Source organism: Meles meles, chromosome 10, assembly GCF_922984935.1.
Source record: "Meles meles chromosome 10, mMelMel3.1 paternal haplotype, whole genome shotgun sequence".
Classification (NCBI taxonomy): Eukaryota; Metazoa; Chordata; class Mammalia; order Carnivora; family Mustelidae; genus Meles; species Meles meles.
Genome location: NC_060075.1, coordinates 84,667,173 through 84,687,941, shown reverse-complemented (window position 1 = coordinate 84,687,941; position 20,769 = coordinate 84,667,173).

Below are 20,769 nucleotides of genomic sequence, written 5' to 3'. Positions count from 1 at the left end.
TTAGTCAATAGATGAAGCATGCCAGTTCTAAGTTTAGGCCGGAAAGAGGCTTTTTAGATTTCCATTTGCTTTCTTGTGTTTCTGTTATCAATGTAAGGTTTCCTTGGACTATTTCGCTAGTCTCAGAAAAAGGATGAAAGCCATGTGGAACAGAACCACCCCTGCCAAGCCACCCCAGCCGACTTTATCCTATATTAACAGACCCACAGATATAGGAGTGATCAACCTCTGAATTTTGGGAAGTTTTGCTGTTGAATAACAATTGATCATTATATTTATGCTGCTTACTGCTATAACAAGAATTCCTGAAGAAGGAAATCTTGGATTGTGGAATCTTTGAGGTATATTGTTATAGATCCAGATCCTTCAATATTCCTTTTCCATCAAAATTTATTTTATGGCTTTTTCATCCTTGTCATCAGAAAATGGGTACTGCTTAAAAACATAAAATGTGTGTTATGTAGGAAAAAAGGGAAAGAGGAAAAGCTGCCTACAAGAAACCTTTAAGATCTGTCCCTTAAAAAAAAAAAAAAAAAAAAAAAAATCTGTCCAGTAATCTTCTCATTAGCTTCAACAAACATCTCATTATCTAGGCTGGGACCTCATAACCACTCTTTTCCTTAAGGTAGTAAAGTAGGTATTTTTTACTTTAAGTCTGCTGTAGTAGGAAAAGGCAAAACAAAAGTGGATTATAAATGCCATTTGGTGAATTAACATCCCAGGTGTACCACCTCCCCTTATCGCCACCCCAAATACCTTATTTCTTATTTTATAGTTTAATGTACATTAAACTAGAATATTATTGGACAGATTTTTTTTTTTCTGTTTGGCTGCAAATGAAGACATGTTTAACAATGATTAGATTTTATATCCTACTGAATAAGGAGGCTTGGTAGTTATTCAAAGACAGTCTTCCCTTTTCCTGGTTGTTCATCTGTGCATGAATCTTTTGTCACCATCCTATTCCCTGAGACATTGCATCTATATTCCGGGTGGAAGAAGAGGGAAAGGCAAAAGGCTAACTTGATCTGTTCTTTTAAACATTTTTTTCTGGAACCCCTACTTAGTAACTTCTGCTTATATTCTATGGACAGAACTGGTTCTCATGTTCACAAAAACCAAGCAAAGTGAATATTTTATATTTCCAACCTGTGTATTACAAGAATAGCAGAAATTTGCTTGTGAATGGCTTTTGTGTAGCTAATCCATTAATTTCTACCTCAATCTTCTTTTTAGACTAGGAACTCAAAACTATATATGTCTTTAAATTATGCTAAACTGTTTGCATTTGCAAGTTGGGAATACCAATTCTAATAGAAGTTTTTCTGTTGCATTCAGCACATTTAATGTATCTTTTAAGTTTTCTTTACTTTCACAATTTAAAATCCCATTTCAAATTAAAGAATGTTCTTTTGTTCAGCAAATATTTATTAATAAAGAATGATAAACGTCTTAATAGAAATCTCAAGTTTTTCATATTTAAAGCATTATGTCATCACTCAATACATTTAAGACTTGCTGAGGTTTACTGAAAAGCATAAAGGAAATGGAGTTAGAAGATTCATCCTTTGGCTATATGCCATAAGATCTTTGAGCATCAGATTCTCTATTCCAAAAGCAAAATTATAATAACTATTTCCCAGGAAGTTTGTAAGATTTAATTAAAATAATGTCTGTGGAAACAGTTTGTGAAGTCTGAAGTGCTATGTATTATGACTATTAGTTACAAATTCACTATGAACTAAAGGGAAGTTACTTTTTGCTAAACAATTATATATACAATGGACTTAAATACACACATGTAATATTTAAATACCATGAAATATTATGATCTTTAGACATCGTGTTCATTTAAAATTTCTCTCTGTCTGATTTAAAGTTAGAAGGAAACACACTTTGTTGGATTTCTCTAAAATGACAATTTTCTGTTCTTTTAGTACCATTAACAGAAGACAATACATTTGAAAAAGTTTGACCTTTTTCAGGTTAACTTAATGTGAGTACAATGGTACTCACATTAAGTCTGTGAGGGCTGCTGTTTTCTTTGTCAAGTGTCCCTGCCAAAGCACATTAATAATGTGCCCTTTGTGATTTAGGTGGACTATCCTTAGAGAAAATAACAGGAATGATGGAAAAGCAACTCAGGTGAGTCATAGCCCCAAAAAGGCACAACTTAGAACATAACAATGGCTGTTGTGCTATCTAATGCCAGTCAAAAAATAACTACATTGCCAATTTTGCAAAATGTGTCTCCATTTCTTTTATTTCACTCCTGTGAGAACATATAAATCTCATCTTGAGGATATTGGCATTAAAAAGCAAACACTTTTAAAATAACATGAGAAGAGATAAAGGAAAATGAAAACCGCTCAGTTAGATTTATGCAGGATATAAAGGTAATAGAAGAGATTTTATCTCTTTCTAAGCAATCAGTAGAGTTCCTGACGAATTTAACTTCGAAATTCAGAAATTTCAAAAACATTTATCATTTTGTTCATATAGGAATCATACTTCTAATCTGCAGCACCTAAATTTCTTCTTGATTTGTTAGTACTCTGTATTTGGGTATTGACAAATGAGGGGGTTTGGGATATGCCACCGCAAAATATTCTAGCTTTGGTATATTTTGCTTATTTTGTGCTGAGGGCATTTGAAAAACAGCAAATACAGGGAGAGACTTTCTTTGAATTCCTTTCATCTACCTAAAGACAGATCATCCAAAAGAAACTCAATTGTCATAAATCCTCTCCCCAGGAGTTTCATTAACCAGGGTAGATTGATTCTTATCACAGGAGAAGAGACTCAAAGTCGACACCAGATCCAGATGAACTTTGTAACAAACAATCATACCTACCGTCTATTCTCTAAGGGCCTATTTATCTTTCCTATAGATCATTTACTCTCCCCTAAGTGACCTACATGTCTGTCCCCCTCTCCCCTATTAAGCAACGTACACGTTTTCAAATCTTACTGCTTTTTTGGGTATTCACTTTTTTCCCCTGTAAGCCTCTCATATGAAATACTAAAAATTAGTATATTACAAATATACTAATATAATACTAAAAATACATTTTCTCCTATTAACCTGCCTGTTAGTTTATTTTGAAGACCTAGTTATAGAACTAGGAGAAGGGCAGAGGGAAAGACTTTTCTTCCCTCCATACATATATAAAATAAAGTGAGTTGTTTTGTTTTGATTTTTAATTACTAAGGTTGTATTTTTTTTTAAAGATTTTTTATTTATTTGTTTGACAGAGAGAAATCACAAGTAGGCAGAGAGGCAGACAGAGAGAGAGAGGAGGAAGCAGGCTCCCCGCTGAGCAGAGAGCCCGATGCGGGACTCGATCCCAGGACCCTGAGATCACGACCTGAGCTGAAGGCAGCAGCTTAAACCACTGAGCCACCCAGGCACCCCTAAGGTTGTATTTTAATTCCAGTATGGTTAACCTACAATGTTGTTTTTTTTTTTTAAATATTTTATTTATCTGACAGAAATCACAAGCACGCAGAGAGGCAGGCAGAGAGAGAGGAGGAAGCAGGCTCCCTGCGGAGCAGAGAGCCCGATGCGGGGCTCGATCCCAGGACCCTGAGATCATGACCTGAGCCGAAGGCAGAGGCTTTAACCCACTGAGCCACTCAGGCGCCCCTAACCTACAATGTTATGTTAGTTTCTATTGTACAATATAGTGATTCAGCAATTCCATACATCACCCACGGCTCATCAAGACAAGTGCACTCCTTAATCCCATCACCTAGTTTACCTGTCCTCTATTCACCTCTCCTCTGGTGACCATCAGTTTGTTTTCTATAGTTCAGAGTCTGTTTCTTGATTTCTCTCTCTCTTTCTCTTTTTTCCCTTTGTTCATTTGTTTTGTTTCTTAAATTCCACATATGAGTGAAATCGTATGGTATTTATTTTTCTCTGGCTTATTTTGCTTAGCATAATACTCTCTAGCTCCATCCATGTCATTGCAAATGGCAAGATTTCCAAAATAAAATGAGTTCTGCAAATGTTTTTTTTTTTCCTCTCAGAAATGAGTGGTTATTAAATTTATTCCATTATAATTAAAATCATTTTATTGCGGTTTCTCTACACTTGTAATCACTAGCATCCATCGACTTTGTTATGAATTTACATCTGTGTAAGTGTAATGCTTGTTTGCTGGCCAACTGGGCAATTGGATCAATGGATGGTTTGCATCAACGGACAAGGAGGGACTGAATTTTAAAAAGTCTCCATTTGTCTCGTGTTTTGACTCACTCTGTTGTTTGCTACCAGAAACATCTAATGAGAATGCTACTACTTTCATTTTATGGCTGTTCTTATGAGACTGACAAAGAAGTGAAATGGCAAGGCAAACCTGAACTACAGAATCTAATCCAATTATTGAAACATGCCAGTAGGTACCTAGCTCCGTCCTCGTTAATGCCTGTTACTTCCCACTGATGCTGCTGATGAGTTACACACACAGAAAATCACTTTCTGTTAGAGGTAAATTATCCAGACTCCTTCTGTTTTTCATGGTATTGATCAAATGTGCGCCATTCCTTTCAATTATTCTGCAGTCTGTGCAACATACCACAGACCTAATAAATATTTTATTGAAAAACTGTCATTTTGTCACAGCAACTATATGTCATACAGGTATTTATTAATAAATATTAAGATCATTATAATATCAATGTTGTTAACCTCTCTGAACAAAATCAGTCTTACCTAGAATAATCTGTAAGGACATTGTGTTTATTTTACCTTGTTTCCAGTAATATACAAATGAGAAATTTTTCTGCCATCGGGGCTAAAATGCCTTAAAAGCACATTTTGAAATCTAATTGTCATAAAGTAAGACTCTTGCTTAATGTCATGAACAAATTCGTTTTTAAATACAGTTTTTTAAAATAAATATTGTTAGAAGAAAAGTCATATTCTTTCTCAGGATGAGAGATCTCAGATTTCTTATAATACATAGTAGTATGCAGACTATTTTATATTTTTCAAAGATGAAAAGTTATTTCACATGATGGCTTATTATAATAAATACATTAAAATTTTGGGTGGCTATAGGAAAAAAATTAGATAGTACTAAATCCTTAGCTAATACCCAAGGGGGGGGAATATATGACTTAATGTTAACATTTGTCAGGCTTAAAAATGACTAATTTTGGCACAGAATAGTTCATTGATCTCTATTTATCATGATACCACCACAAGCTCTAGAGACCAAATATAGATAAATAAATTTCTATTAGGAAACAATGAAAAGGTCTCAATTTAAGAATTTTTTTAGTCTCAGTTATAATTAGTACTTTGTCAAGCAGTTATTTTGTTTTTAAATATCTACTAAGTGTCAAGTATTGTGGACACAGAGCTGAAGATGGCCCCAGCATTTTCCTTATGGCACTCACAGGTAGACATAACTGGGTAATCATACAAGTACCAACAATAGAGACATACAAAACCTACTCTTGAGACTAGAAGGAAGATGCCTTAGTGTGCCTGAAGAATTAGAGACACTTCCTGAAGGAGGGATCATGTTTCTTTTTGTTTTGATTGGTGGCAAGCAGGTTAATGGTCACCCAAACATGTTCACATCCTTATCTCTGACACCTATGAAGGTGTTACTTTACACAGTAAAAGGATCTTTGCATATGTGATTAAATTAAGGATCTTGAGATTGGTAGACTGAGAGATCCACTGGAAAAAATACAAGATTAAAGTAAATTTGGCAGTGGTTGATCTAAAAGCCATAGGTCTATTTACTGAATAGTAGTGGCAAATACAAAACCAAACGAAAAACAACCGCCACACACACAAAAATAACCCTGTTTTCCTTGGAGAAGATTCAGTATGTATAGATAGGTCATGTTGGGCTAGGCAGTAGATACTCACAGCTGATTTTTCCTGGTTGTTAGTTTATATAAAGCTTTTGACTGTCATCAAGAAATGAAAGTGAATGGTACTCTTTAACACTTCACAAAACTTTCAATTGCATGTAGGTAGAAAAGGAATTTATGTAACTTTTTCCCTTTTTGAGTAGTATTTAATAAATTAAGCCAGCTGGCATAACTTTGTGTGACATCAGCTGCAGAGCATAGCATATTGCTAAAACAGTTTTACAGACAAGAAGACATGAAGAGAAAATGTTGTAATATATATAAAAGATTATGTGAGTTATGATACTAGTAGGGATGGAAGGACATTTTACAAAGAAATAAATGAAATAAAGTACTAATTTGAATTTCAAACATTCTACTGGCTTGAATTTTGGACTTTCAGGTTTTATGGGAAAGCAATGGGTTAGAAAATTAGGTCTATCAGACAAGTTTAATAAAGAGATTTTTAAAGAAGTTACCAAAGAGGTAACTTTATTCCTATCCTGTCTCCAGGAACCACAAGATAAGACAAAAGAAAATGAGTCAGAGCTGTCACAAAATGATTTCAGTGATACACGTAAGAACAGAGCAGCTTATTAAACACTTGATCATTTAATTAGTATTGCATTAAATATACTTTTTTGGAGATATTAAAAATTAATAACTTCTCATACTTTTAATTTCACCAAGTTCATTTTTGGTTCTTTAAATAGAATTTTCCCTTTCCTGAACAATCTAAAACCTATTAGTCAAATACTCAACCATTCTTTTCATTTACAGTAGTGGTTCTCAACTCTGTAAGACCGAATGCTACTCTTTTGTACTAAATTTTCAAGGCAGAGACTTTGGAGTCGAAGATCAGGATTAGAACTTTCTGAAAGTTTCCCTTGTAGCTTTGGCATACAGCTACTTATGGAAAATCCATACAGGGACTTTGTAGCAAGTACAATCTCTAACCCTTTCCACTTTCTCTACCTTCTAAAGAGTATAGTTATTGCTTCTAATCTATTGGGTCTGGTGATGAGCCAAGCTAGTGTTACTGGTGGAGATGTAGGAACAAAAGAACAGACAGAATCCAAGGAGCTTGATGTAAGAATTACTGCAAAATGAGGAAAAACTAGAAAATCAACATAGAGGTGGGCAAGGCTGAAACATTTAGAAAAGTTTTATGCCATTTTTTCCCCATGTTGCTATTCTGAATAGGAAAGGAGGAAAGTTTAAGGATGGAAGGTAAGTAGTGGCGGTGGCTGACAGATCATCAAGAAGTTGGAGAGCATAGTCAAGGCTACCCTGAATATAAGGCATCTAGCTAGGGAGATACAGCTGGTAAGTTCTTCTAATCAAAGCAAACCAAACTTTATTATACCTAACACAATGCTCAGCCTTGGGAGGTCTCAGAAGTGTGTCTAAAGTCATCCAGCAAGTTAGGCTCAATTCCATACAGAATTATGGTCCAAGTTTCCTGAAACATGGTCTCCCTCTTTTCCGCCCATGCCACTCTTTCTTCTTATGCTTTCTAAAAAAATGAGCTGTAAATTAAACATGAGTGAACCTAGTTTTATCTATAAATAAAGATTGAGACCTGAGGTAAGCTGAGTCATATCATAGTTTTAATAAAGACTTGGTAATTAGGTGAGATTGCTGGGTAAATGCTTATGGAATTTAACTGGATTTTCTGATAACTATAAAATGTTAAAATCTATTTTAATTTCCTGCTTACCATGTGCCTTTTCCTCAGAAACTCATTAGTGAAATTGTTTTCAAAATTTGATTTTTATTTATCTTCAGATGATATTGTATTTTTAAAATTATAAGAGTGAGCCTCTGTATATAATGTATATACACATATACTTATGTGTGTATATATGTGTGTATATACACATGCAGTGTTGTGTGTTTTAACATAAGAAGGCTATTGCTTTCCATCTGTTAATTCTATAACTTGCTACTTCACAAAATATTCACTCATTGTGCTAGTTTTTCCATTTACTTTTTGGAATTTTTCAGATATATAATCGTATCAACTTCAAATATAGTTCATTTCTTTCTTACCAATTCTTTGAAAGTGAAACCATTTTAAAATTCACTCTTTGGCTTTTGATGTCAATGAGAATTTTTTAAATTTTTGAGACTTAAGTTAAAAATTTTTTGAATTTTCCCACCTTTTTGCTTCTTGAAAAGATGCTATACTAAAGCATTATAACTACCTTTATTTTCTTATATTTATTTTTAGCTATTTATGTAATTACAATGAAGGTAAAATTCACCTGACATTTACTTTGTAAAATATTTCAATTAGTGGCCTCATAGTCTTGTTTTGAAATTTAACGATTTTATCTTTAATATATATAAATGGAAAAGCTACATTCTCTTGAGATAGCATTCTGTACTCTTCTTATTTGTGCTTCTAAATGTCCATTATCACATTATTCACCTCATTATAATAAAAGAAATTGCGAACATTTCAGTTTTTAATTGAATAGCATATAGGAAAATGCTTTCATTATCCAATTTGACAGAGAGAGAGACAGCAAGAGAAGGAACACAAGCAGGGGGAGTGGGAGAGGGAGAAGCAGGCTTCTAGCTGAGCAGGAAGCCCGATGTGGGTTTGGATCCTGGGACCCCGGGATCATGACCAGAGCTAAAGGCAAACTCTTAATGATTAAGCCACCCAGGCACCCCCTGTTGTTGTTGCTGTTGTTGTTTAAGAAGGCTATTACTTTCTCTTATAATAAGACTTCCTGTTTGTTTTCTACGTTATGAGTAAGATATGAGGAGTCACATATTTCATAAAACTTAATAACATTATACCTTACTTTATTATAGGTGTGAAAAACACTTTTAGAAATCTGTTATCAAGGAGAAATGAATTAATTTGGTCAATTTAAAAATTCTATATTATTTTAGAATCTGGAGTTCTCAAACAAGATCAAGGAACAGAGTTGCTATGTTACAAGAAAATCAAGTAGAGAAACAATTAAATGAGGGGACCCAATATTTGAATAATTGGAAGCTTTATAATGATATTTAATATTTTGGTCATTTACAGGCTAATTGCAGAACAGTTCAAAATAATTGCAAGCTTTATCTTCTCCTCATACCCCCAACTCTGGATTCCCTGTCCGGTATTTTTGCCTTTAGAACTGTATTAAGAACAGCTTGTGCTCAAAAAGTCTTTCCCGATTTATTATCATCCTATTCTTTTTTCTCTAGGAATTTTCCTGAAGTTTTCAGAAACCAGCTAAAAGTTACCTTTGCTTAAGTTTTATAAACTTCTATCACTCTCGCTTCTGGAAGAGATTGTTTCAAGGGTGAATCCTTTGTTGCTCAAGGGGATTATTTATCTTTTGAAACAATCTTAATGTGAACTATAAGCAACTTACTTGCCCTCCCTCCTTCGAAAGTGTAGTGAGTTCCATAGGTCTGTTTGATAAATTTGGGGTTACAGAGAGCCCATTTTGTTGACTTTGTAAAATGCAAGCAGGAACCCCTCAGACAGTGGGTGTGGATTTTCTTACCTTTGAGGTCTGTATGACAGAGCCTTCTCCTGGGAGTTAAAGAGAGGCCTGTGCAAAATTTTTGTGTCATGTCAGTGAATTGGACTTACCTAAGTCTTGGCGCGGTGGACAAAGATAAATAGAAAAGTCAATGAAAAGAAAGAAATGGTTGTACTCAAAGATGGAACTTCAGTCTGTATCTGGGCTAGAAGCAAAGAGGGCCAGGAGGCTCTCTGGTCACCAGCCTGATGTTATCCTCTAATGGCTTGATAATGCCCAGTAAAAACAGTGCCCCACCCCAAAGGTATCCAGGCATTTTAAAGCATTATTTAGCCAGAATTCTTTGCTCTCTTTTTAATGTCCTCCAGGAAAATGATGAGCAGACATAAATAGTAAGACCTATCTTTTTCTGAGAGCCTACTGTGTTTAAATACCATGGTAGGCACGTTGTACTAAAGACTTGGCACAGCCACACCCCAGTTAAACCCTACATTGCCCATTCTAGGCTAAACCCGTGCAGCTGAAAGAGAAACACACAACTTCACTCACTGGCCTGACTTCAATTCAGGGCCAGAATCTCTAAGTGGACCCTTAATGCTCTCACCTCTCCTATCTTTTTAATGTTTTGATCCCTGCTCCATTGTTCTCATTATCATGCAAACATGCTATTATTTTTTCAATTTCAAAAATGTGAAACTCTGCTTTTGATTCCACTTCCTCCATCAGCTACACCATTTCTTTGTTCCTTAGACTGCAAACCTCCTTGAAATATATTTCCATTCTCTCCATTCCAACCTCTCTCTCCCCATTCTTTTGTAACCCACAACTCTACAGAAACTCTGTGGTAGAGGTCACCAGTGATTTCCAGGTTGCTTAATTCACTGTTAATTCTCAGTTCTCATCTTACTTGATTTATCTGCAGCATTTCATATTCGGTTACTCCTTTCTCCTTGACTGTAAAATAGAGATAATGGTAAGCTCCATTTATCAGAGTCATTTTAGGGATAAAATAGAACAATGCATTTTATAAATTTGGAAGCTTAATATGCTATAAACATGTTAGTTATTTTCACCTGATAATTTCAAAGCAAGAAAAAACTTTCTTTTTTAAGTAGAAACATTTATTACAGCAAACAAATATGATGAAATTCAAAGAGAACCTTCAGTAAGGATGAATGGGAAAAAAACTACAAAAAAACTCTGTGTATTAATATATATTTAATGATATGCATACATAGATCTTCATATCTACCCATATCTTTCTCTCTTAATTATAATCTATCCAAAATTTCATCCTGAAACCTCACAAAGGAAGATAATATGAAGGTATTTTAATGTTAATATCCTTTCTATGTATTCTCTGTTTTGACTTTCCTAATATAACACCCTATCTATACAAATACAAATTTATAACATGTTTCTTTGAAATGTACTTAGGCATTGATTAGCTTTTCTCTTTAATCAGTTTAGTATACATCCATTCAAAGGATTACTTGATGTTTTCCTTTAATCAATTTATTTCTTCAAGCATATGAAACATATTCATTTTATTCTCTGTATCTAATAATTTCTACGTGAAGGTTTGGGAGCTTGATTTGCTCTCTATTGTTTTTGTTTATTTTTGTTTACAGTGCTAGATAGATGGTACATTTATTTTGACTGTGAGTTGTTCATTTTCCTTGGAATTTTATCTATCAAAATTGTTGAGGCCTGAAATGGAAGAATGCTTACACTGAAGAGGATCTAAATTTGTTTCTGTGTATTCTTGGCTCGAGATTTTCCTGGACTTCCCATTTCTTATGAAATTGGGCTGCAAAACTGTGCAGTCAACTATGAGTCCAGATTTTTAATGATTATTATTTTCTTTCCTTTGCTAAGTACCAAGACCTAAGATAGCTAGTATTTTTCATTCTCTGGTTTATTTATTTATTCCTTGAGCTTATTTATAATTCACTTTTATATAGTTATATAACCTTTCGAGGCTTATGCAGTAAAGAAATTGGCCTTATCCAGACATGAGTCTTCCTTTCCCCTAGATTTTTTAGAGTAGGACGTAGCTACATTGGATTCAAGGGATGGGGCTGGCCATACTTAATAGTCCTAGGATGTGGGCTGGCCATTCCAGAAAGACCAACAATGTGACCTAAGGCTGGGCTTTGGGTCATGTGGTATAAGTTGACCCAGAGGCTAAGACCAACCATGTGGCAGTCAATCAATCACTTATGCTTATTCAGTGGAGCCCCAGTAAAAGCTCTGAGCATAGAAAATCAGGTGAGCTTCCCTGGCTAGCAGTACTCCATGTGTCTTGTCTCACACTGATGCTGGGAAAGTCATATATTCTGACTCCACTGGATAAGGATGTGAGAAACTCTGTCTTTGGAACAGTCTGGACCTCACCCTATCAACTTGTTCCTTTTGCTGGTTTTAATCTGTATCCTTTCCCTATAATAAACTCTAACTGTGAGTGTAATAGCTTTCTGTGAGTTCTGTGAGTCCATCTAATGCATTATTAAAACTAAAGTTGGTTTTTGAACCTCAGGAAGTTGTAGTTACTCTTAGTAGTGAGGATGGTCCTCTACAGGAATGTGTCCTCAAGTGTTACAGTTTGGCCACTCTGGATAAGGCCCTCGCTTTACTGGATAAGGAAAACTTGCTAGGCTCCTCACCTCAGTTGTGCCCTGGGTTTAGACCTTTTTATTCTCCTCTAGCAGATTTCTTGCACCAACGGCTTCTCCCATTTGAGAAATGTACTCAGGATGATAGGCTGTTGCAGTCTCTGCTGCTTTCTTATTCCTGTCTTCACTTCTTTGCTTCCTGAAAATGTATTCCTTTCTTGCTAGTTCAACAATGCTTATTAGAAGTTTCTTTGTGTCAGCTATACTTGAAGTTAAAAAAATTTTTTTTCTTTGTTTGTGTTTTTGGGGTTTTGCTTTATTTTGTTTTGTTTTGACTTTTTTTTTTTCCTAGTGGAAAAAAAAAATTTTTTTTCCTAGCTCTCCAACCATATTACTGGAAACAGATGTTTACTTCATTTAAAATGCTAAGTTTGAAGAACTTTTAGATAGGCAAAAGGTAATGATCAAATAGCTGAAAATATGAAATAAGAAAATGTACAACTGTACAACTGAAAATGTAGAACTGAAGTGAGAATTTAGGAATGGAGATATAAAAACAAGTGTTTTTTACTGGTGTGTGGATGGATGGCTTTGAAGCAATAGCAGAAAACAGAAATATTTGGTGCAAAGAAAAAAGAGTATTTAGGATAGAATCTCAAAGAGGGAAGAAATAATAGTTTTGATGAAGACAATGAAATTCAGAAAGTTTAGAGAAAGACAGGAAAAGAAACATAGCAAGTAAACCAAGAAAAGAATGAAAGAATTCATTGAATTAGGTGAAATAGTATTTTGAGCTGTCCTGCAAGTTCTGGTGATTCTCAGTTCCATATAACCAAATGATTTCTTTTCTTTTTTTTTTTAAAGATTTTTTGTTTACTTATTTATTTGGCAGAGAGAGAGAGAGAGATCACAAGTAGGCAGAGAGGCAGGCAGAGAGAGAGGAGGAAGCAGGCTCCCTGCTGAGCAGAGTCGATGTGGGGCTCGATCCCAGGACCCTGCAATCATGACCTGAGCTGAAGGCAGAGGCTTTAACCCACTGAGCCACCCAGGCGCCCCCCAAATGATTTCTAAAGAAAGATTAAATGTATCACCTATCTGTATTAAAATAACAGATCAGTAATTAGAACAATTGATGGAATATTTGAGTCACATTTCCACAAATGTCTGAACCTAGGATCAAACTATTATGGTTGCCATTATAAAAGGATTAATCTATAACTGTGAAAAATCACCTATAAAATGCACATAATGACCTCTTAGATACTTAACAGTGTGATGCTGAATTACAGGGCAGCAGATTAAAAAAAAAAAAAAAATGGGAATGATTTCCAGAACATCATCTCTAGGCCTGAAATTTAACTCTCTATTTGTATAGGAAAATCTTAATAGAATTTATGGGACTAAATAACATGTGTTCAAATATTTGATAAAAACCCAAGCCAACCAGGGACACCTGAGTAGTTCAGTCGCTTAAGCATCTGACTCTTGATTTCAGCTCAGGTCGTGATCTTGGGGGCCTGGCATCAAGCCTTAAGGCAGGCTCTCCACTTAGCATGGAGACTGCTTGTCCCTCTCCATCTGCTCCTTTCCCTGTTCTCTCTCTCTCTCTCCCCCTGACAAATAAATAAATAAATAAAAACAAATAAATAAAATCTTAAAAAACGTACCCAAGCCAACCACATAAAACCAGTATGCAACTTTATCCAACAACAAAATGAAACGAGATGGAAATCTTGTTGAATCTTGAATTTCCATAGAATTTGGTCCTACTGTACTGGGCTCTAGTTTCTCTAGAAGAGATTGGTAATCTGCTTCCAAAAACTCTAAGTACTGTTGTCAAATCAGCTTCTCAATGTAAAAACTCTCTACATATGACAACCCGCAATAACAATGCCAAAACACGGAGTGGAGAATGCAAGGCCCATTAATAAAAGCAACTATGCAGACATAAAAAGGAATTGTATTGCAAGTAAAGGCATTCCAAACAAGGGCTTCCTTTTTTTAAACAATTATTCTGTAGTTAATGAAATCTAATTCTCATGCAGTCAAATCCATTTTTTGGCTTCATTTTTCCTATACTAAAAAAAAGTTTTCAATAGTATATACACTATGCACGTGTTTACTTTGGGCTTTGGTGTCATATAGGACATAAGGCTTCATGCTTTTTGCTCTCATTTTGTTTTTTTTTTTTACTTTTCCTGGTAAAACCTTAGCTGCTTTGTGCTCATGAAGACCTAACAAAACATGTAGGTCAGTGTGCTGCGCATTGGCGTCCAACTTGAGGCAAGTATTTTGTCCTCATGACTTTTAGTTATACTGACTATACAATTTGGACTTCCTTCCTCATAATTGATTTGAGGATGAAATTAATTTTCATACTTTTGGGTCACGTATTGCCATCCTAAACTAGATGCATTTTACTGATCACAATTTGTCATCTAACACTCTTTGTTTTAAGTGAGGTGCAGTCATTTTATTTTTCTTACCATAAATAGCTACAATATAAAGTGCATTCTATTTTGGCGAGAATGATTGAAGCAATCTCCATCCATAAAGCACTTTGGCTGAATGGGGCTATATTCCTGAAATAGGCTTTCATTATTTTTTAACTCACTATGCTCTAATAATTTTTCTGAAGCACTTTTGATCTGTTTTATAAATATTGTGTTTTCATTTTAAAAGTATTTAACACGCCAGAAAAACCACAATGAGATATCACCTCACACCAGTCAGAATGGCTAAAATTAACAAGTCAGGAAATGACAGATGCTGGAGAGGATGTGGAGAAAGGGGAACCCTCCTCCACTGTTGGTGGGAATGCAAGCTGGTCCAACCACTCTGGAAAACAGCATGGAGGTTCCTCAAAATGTTGAAAATAGAACTACCCTATGACCCAGCAATTGCACTACTGGGTATTTACCCTAAAGATACAAACATAGTGATCCGAAGGGGCACGTGTACCCGAATGTTTATAGCAGCAATGTCTACAATAGCCAGACTATGGAAAGAACCTAGATGTCCATCAACAGATGAATGGATCAAGAAGATGTGGTATATATACACAATGGAATACTATGCAGCCATCAAAAGAAATGAAATCTTGCCATTTGCGACGACGTGGATGGAACTAGAGCGTATCATGCTTAATGAAATAAGTCAATCGGAGAAAGACAACTATCATATGATCTCCCTGATATGAGGACATGGAGAAGCAACATGGGGGGGTAGGGGGATAGGAGAAGAATAAATGAAACAAGATGGGATTGGGAGGGAGACAAACCATAAATGACTCTTAATCTCACAAAACAAACTGGGGGTTGCTGGGGGGAGGTGGGATTGGGAGAGGGGGAGCGGGCTATGGACATTGGGGAGGGGAGGCGAACCATAAGAGACTATGGACTCTGAGGAACAACCTGAGGGTTTTGAAGGGTCAGGGGTGGGAGGTTGGGGGAACAGGTGGTGGGTGATGGGGAGGGCACGTTTTGCATGGAGCACTGGGTGTTGTGCAAAAAGAATGAATACTGTTATGCTGAAAAAATTAATAAAAAGGGAAAAAAAAGAATTTCAAAGCACTGAAAAATAAACGGAAAGTGAAAATTGCAAAAAAAAAAAAAAAAAGTTATCATAATGACCTTTCAAAGAGAGTTTTGTTTCCACTAACCAATGCTGACACTGCTTTCTGGACTCAGCAAGCATTTGAGAACAAGTCATGGCTTGGTTATGAACGTTGTCAAAATGGTTAAAAGAGCCAAGGTAATCAATGCACACTAAAGGGAATGAGTGATGTCAAATTTGGGAGAGGAAAAGTTAGAGTGTTACAGTGTGTAATGTAAACTTTTGTGTTCACGTGGCAAGGTAAAGATGTCAGAAGCAGTTTTTTAAAAATACATCACCAGGAAGAGTAGGTTAAATTTAAAATTCTGTTAATGCTAGCCAGGTACACGGAATTGAATAAATCTCTGCTGAATGTATTATTCTACGGATACTTAAATCTGTGTTATCTTAACCCAGTCTTGAAGCTGGTAAACAAGTTACCTGTCAATAAGAAAATGCATAGAATAGTGCTTTGTATGTAACAGATACTACTAAATATTTCTTTCATGATTTAATAAATTAAAAAAAATCCCCTATCTTAGTTAATTCAGGATTAATTCATTTCTCAAACTTCCTGGACCATGTGTGAGTCCTTAATGCCCCTGTTCTGACATTTAATCCTTATCCAATCTCGGAGTCCTGGTGACTGGAGAGAGCACACCTCCCTGAAGGTGTCTCCCTGAATAAGACGAATATTTTAAGAACACTTCACACTCAGCTAATCAATTTGTTCCTTCCAGTCAGTTACCCTTTCCTTGTTAAATTTTACATTTGTTAACCCAAATGTCAACTTCTTTGAGCTGGCTTTTCTGAGTGCCCTATCTCAAGTAGCCATAACACCCCAGAACTTTTTACAGATTTTTTTTAATTCCCAGAGCTTAGTGTTATCTAATATTGTCATATTCATTTTTTGTTTACTTTTATATTTTCTTTCTCCCCCGTGTATAGTTTGCTCATCGAAGTCACCATTAGATTCCCAGAAGCATGTTGGCACACAGGAGGCACTAACTTGGTGTACATTAAATATATCCATGAGCCCTTAAAATGTGCACTTACCCCTGAGGTAGAGGGGAGAAAGCATATTTCCACAAGGAAGGCATCCATTGGTAATCCTTTTCCTTCCCTAGAATTTGTAACTCTTCTAATAGAGTTTCTGACATCAAAGGGAATGATATTTATTCATTTATGTGTATAAGTGCTCTTTAACTTAATTCTAGCAATTTGTGATAGGGAGATATTATTTCTGCACAGTGTATTTGAGGAATATCTAAGAATCCACCAGTTGGAGATGAGTTTGGAATTGCCTTTTCTTGAGTAGCTAGATGGCATGCAGTTTGCATATCAAAAATATTTGGGGGATGGAAATAAATTGGTTCATTAATGAGGCATTGGCAGAGAATTTAGAAAAGGGGGAAATTATTTTGGTGACTATAAATTGCAGCTTGGGAAACTGGAACCAGACTAGATTGGGAGAGGGGGAGCGGGCTATGGACATTGGGGAGGGGAGGCGAACCATAAGAGACTATGGACTCTGAAAAACAACCTGAGGGTTTTGAAGGGTCAGGGGTGGGAGGTTGGGGGAACAGGTGGTGGGTAATGGGGAGGGCACGTTTTGCATGGAGCAATGGGTGTTGTGCAAAAAGAATGAATACTGTTACGCTGAAAAAATAAATAAAATGGAAAAAAAAATAAAGTGAAGCTAAATAAGTGAGAACTGAATATAACTGGACATTTAATAAGTATGTTAGAATGAATAAAAACTGAAGTGCTTTACAAAAAATAACATTTACGTATCATTCCATGTACAAGAAGTCCTACCAATATGAGCTATCACCAAGACCCATTTATTGACTTGATTTTCTAGATAACAATTTGATTCACATAAATTTCCAGATGGTTTATAAGGTATTGAGCAGATTTATATTACTGAAGAGAAATACTTAAGAAAGGGGTGATTTTGAGTTAAATGATCCTTACATTTGATAGGCCAGTGTTCAAAATGTTATCACCCTTGCTAATAATAATAAAAGGGGTTAGAGAAGACAAATTAATTAGATGGGAGTTACTAACATTTTAGAACATCATTAGAATTATTACATGGTAATAATGAACCTTTATTTTGTGCTTACCATAGCACATGAATGAATTGCCAAAGATGGCTTTGGATTGGTTGTGATGTTGGACGAGTTAGATTAATATGTTTTAAAATGACAAATCACATGCCATAAAAATCCTTTTGAGATTAACTTTTTCTTGTTAATAAACTCATGTAATTATATTTAAAAGGTTAATGGAGGAAATAATCTTACTCCAGGGAGATAATTGTTAAGTTTCTAGAATACTTTCCTCGGGGTGATAGTGAGTGACCTTTTACTGAAGGTTTCACCAAGATTATTAAAAATGAGGCAATTATAAGAAGTGATTCTCTTTTGAATTAACCACAGATTATCAACTGGTTACCAAGACTATCAGTTTCAAGAAAATAAATAGATAGCAATTTGTTTCAGTGTCTCCTACATTTTTAGAAATGGCTAGAGACTGTTAATCTCTTCAATATAGGATGTTTTACATACTCTACTAACTAATTCCCCAAGACACTGGGCACATTTGAAAATAAGGTCACTTTTGAAATGTCATCTCTGAACAAGTAGCTTATGATAAACTCTTACAATTATGGTTCCTGCATTTTTTTGGTTATTTTAGTCACACCAGAAAAAACAAAATTCTAATAGCAAAAGCCAAAGCATTTTTGATGATAGAAATGGAAATGGCATAGAGTAGTATAACAACAGCTACAGTTTAACAAATTAAGTAAGTAAGTTGTTACTTACATAGGTAATAAAAGAATATAATATTAGTTCCAGTGTCTTAAATGCCTTCTATGGCCAGATTCTTTCATACATAATCTCTGATTTTCACAGTAATCTTGCAAACTAAGTAAAATAAGCCCAATTATTGCAGTAGGAATTTTATTTTACTTTTTAAAAGATTTTATTTATTTATTTGACAGACAGAGATCACAAGCAGGCAAAGAGGGAAGCGGTGGGGCGGGTGGGGGGAGGGAAGCAGGCTCCCTGCTGAGCGGAGAGCCCAATGCGATGATGATGATGATGATGATGATGATGATGATGATGATGATGATGATGCGGGGCTTGATCCCAGAACACTGGGATCATGGCCTGAGCCGAAGGCAGAGGCTTAAACCCACTGAGCCACCCAGGCGCCCCTGGAGTAGAAATTTTAAACTCAGAGAGATTTAATAACTTATCATACGCCCTACACATAGTAGGTAGCAGAGCTAGAATTTTCACCCAGTTCTTTCTGTACTCTACATATTATGTTTTTAAAGATTAAAATATATTTAAGGGACAGCTGGGTGGTTCAGTGGGTTAAGCCTCTGCCTTCCGCTCAGGTCATGATCTCAGGGTCCTGGGATTGAACCCTGCATCACTCTCTCCGCTCAGCGAGAAGAATGCTCCGTGCCCGCCCTCACCGCCCCCCCCCCCCGCCTACTTGTGTTCTCTATCTGTCAAATAAATAAAATCTTTAAAAAAAAAGATTAAAATATATTTAATGGCTATGAGCCCTAGTTTCTTCATGTGTAAGATGTCAATATTAATATATACTTCTTGTAATATTTGTAATAATGAGATAAGACAAATACATATAAAGTACTGAACACAGTATTTGCTCACTGAAAGTGTTAAATTAATATTAATTATCATTAGTATAATTATGGCAATTTTGATATTTTATTTTTTATAAACATTTTATTTATTGATTTGAGAATGAGAGAAAGAGAGCATGAACAGGGGGAGGAGCAGAGGGAGAAGCAGACTCTTCTCCTCCCCAGATGTGGGACTTGATCCCAGGACTCCAGGATCATGGCCTGAGCCGAAGGCAGATGCTTAACTGACAGTCACCCAGATGCCCCTTGATATTTTATTTTGAAGTTACCAGCTACTCAGGTTTCAAATCTATCTCTACTTGACTTTTGTGGCTGCTTGTTTTGAGGGACATCCTACTGAGTTTATTTGAAAACGAAGTAGAGGTAAGTAGAGGAAAGAATGTTAGTATATTAGTGCTGCAGATTTTGTTTCTTGTGAAGTTTCTATTTTCATGAAGTATCTTGAAACTTAATATACTTTTGTTGCTTTTCCAATAAATACAGTTTATAGAGAGTATTATGTTGGCATAAGAACACATGACATTCAGCCACAAGAACTGATAAACAGCTAGGATAGAAGAGAGAAGAGAAACTACAGAGGTGATGTTCACCATTCTCAACTATTATTTTATTTTTTCGGTAGCTTTTGGTTGATACTGATGGTACCTGTTTCGCATGTTATTTTTTCTTCTTAAGTTTTTCTTCTCAAAATTTTCCCCATTTTTTTTTTCTCATTGTCTTGAATTTATCAAATTAACGCATGTGAGTTGGAGCATAGGGTGCTGGATGGTGAGCCTTGATTCAACAAGAGGGCAGAAGAAAAATTGAAATACTGTTTATTACTCATAGGTCTTCAGAAATACCAGGGGAGCTTTGAGGGGCCCCATGGAGAGATCAAGGCTGAGTGCAATCAAAGAGACAGACAGGCCATAGTAGGCACATGTTGGGATCCGTGGGTGAGTGCTTTGGGGTTCCCTGACTACAGTCAGATTGGTTTATTAAAACTGAAAGATCAGGGTTTTGGTAAGCTGCACAGTCATATTCTAAGGGGAGTTTTATGAGAATGCTGGTGGAAGGCAGGGAGGGTGTTGATCACCAGGACTGCTGAAGAAGTCGTATCAGGAACTTAGCATTTGCTGGTGACTCTGCCGGCTGCTATCTAGGGCACATACTCACACTAAGGGCTTGTGTCAGTTTTAGGTCACTGTAGACTGCTTGGCCAAACAAAATGCAGAATGAGGAAGCAACACTGTGAACTAACTTAGCTAAACTTTCCACACCCATGCTTTGCCTATGTTTTTCCACAGGTGCATTTGTAAGTTTATAAAATTCGTCTTTGCTTACATAAGATAAATGATTAGTTTATAAACTAGAGAAAGGTGTGCATGGCTTACTGCTTACAGTAAGATTCTTTAATTCACAAAGATTTATTTAAGGTCCTTTGGAAACCATGAACTCCACAAGTTCATTTAAATAACTCAATTTATAAAACTTTAATTAGCACTGAACCATCAGTCAAAAT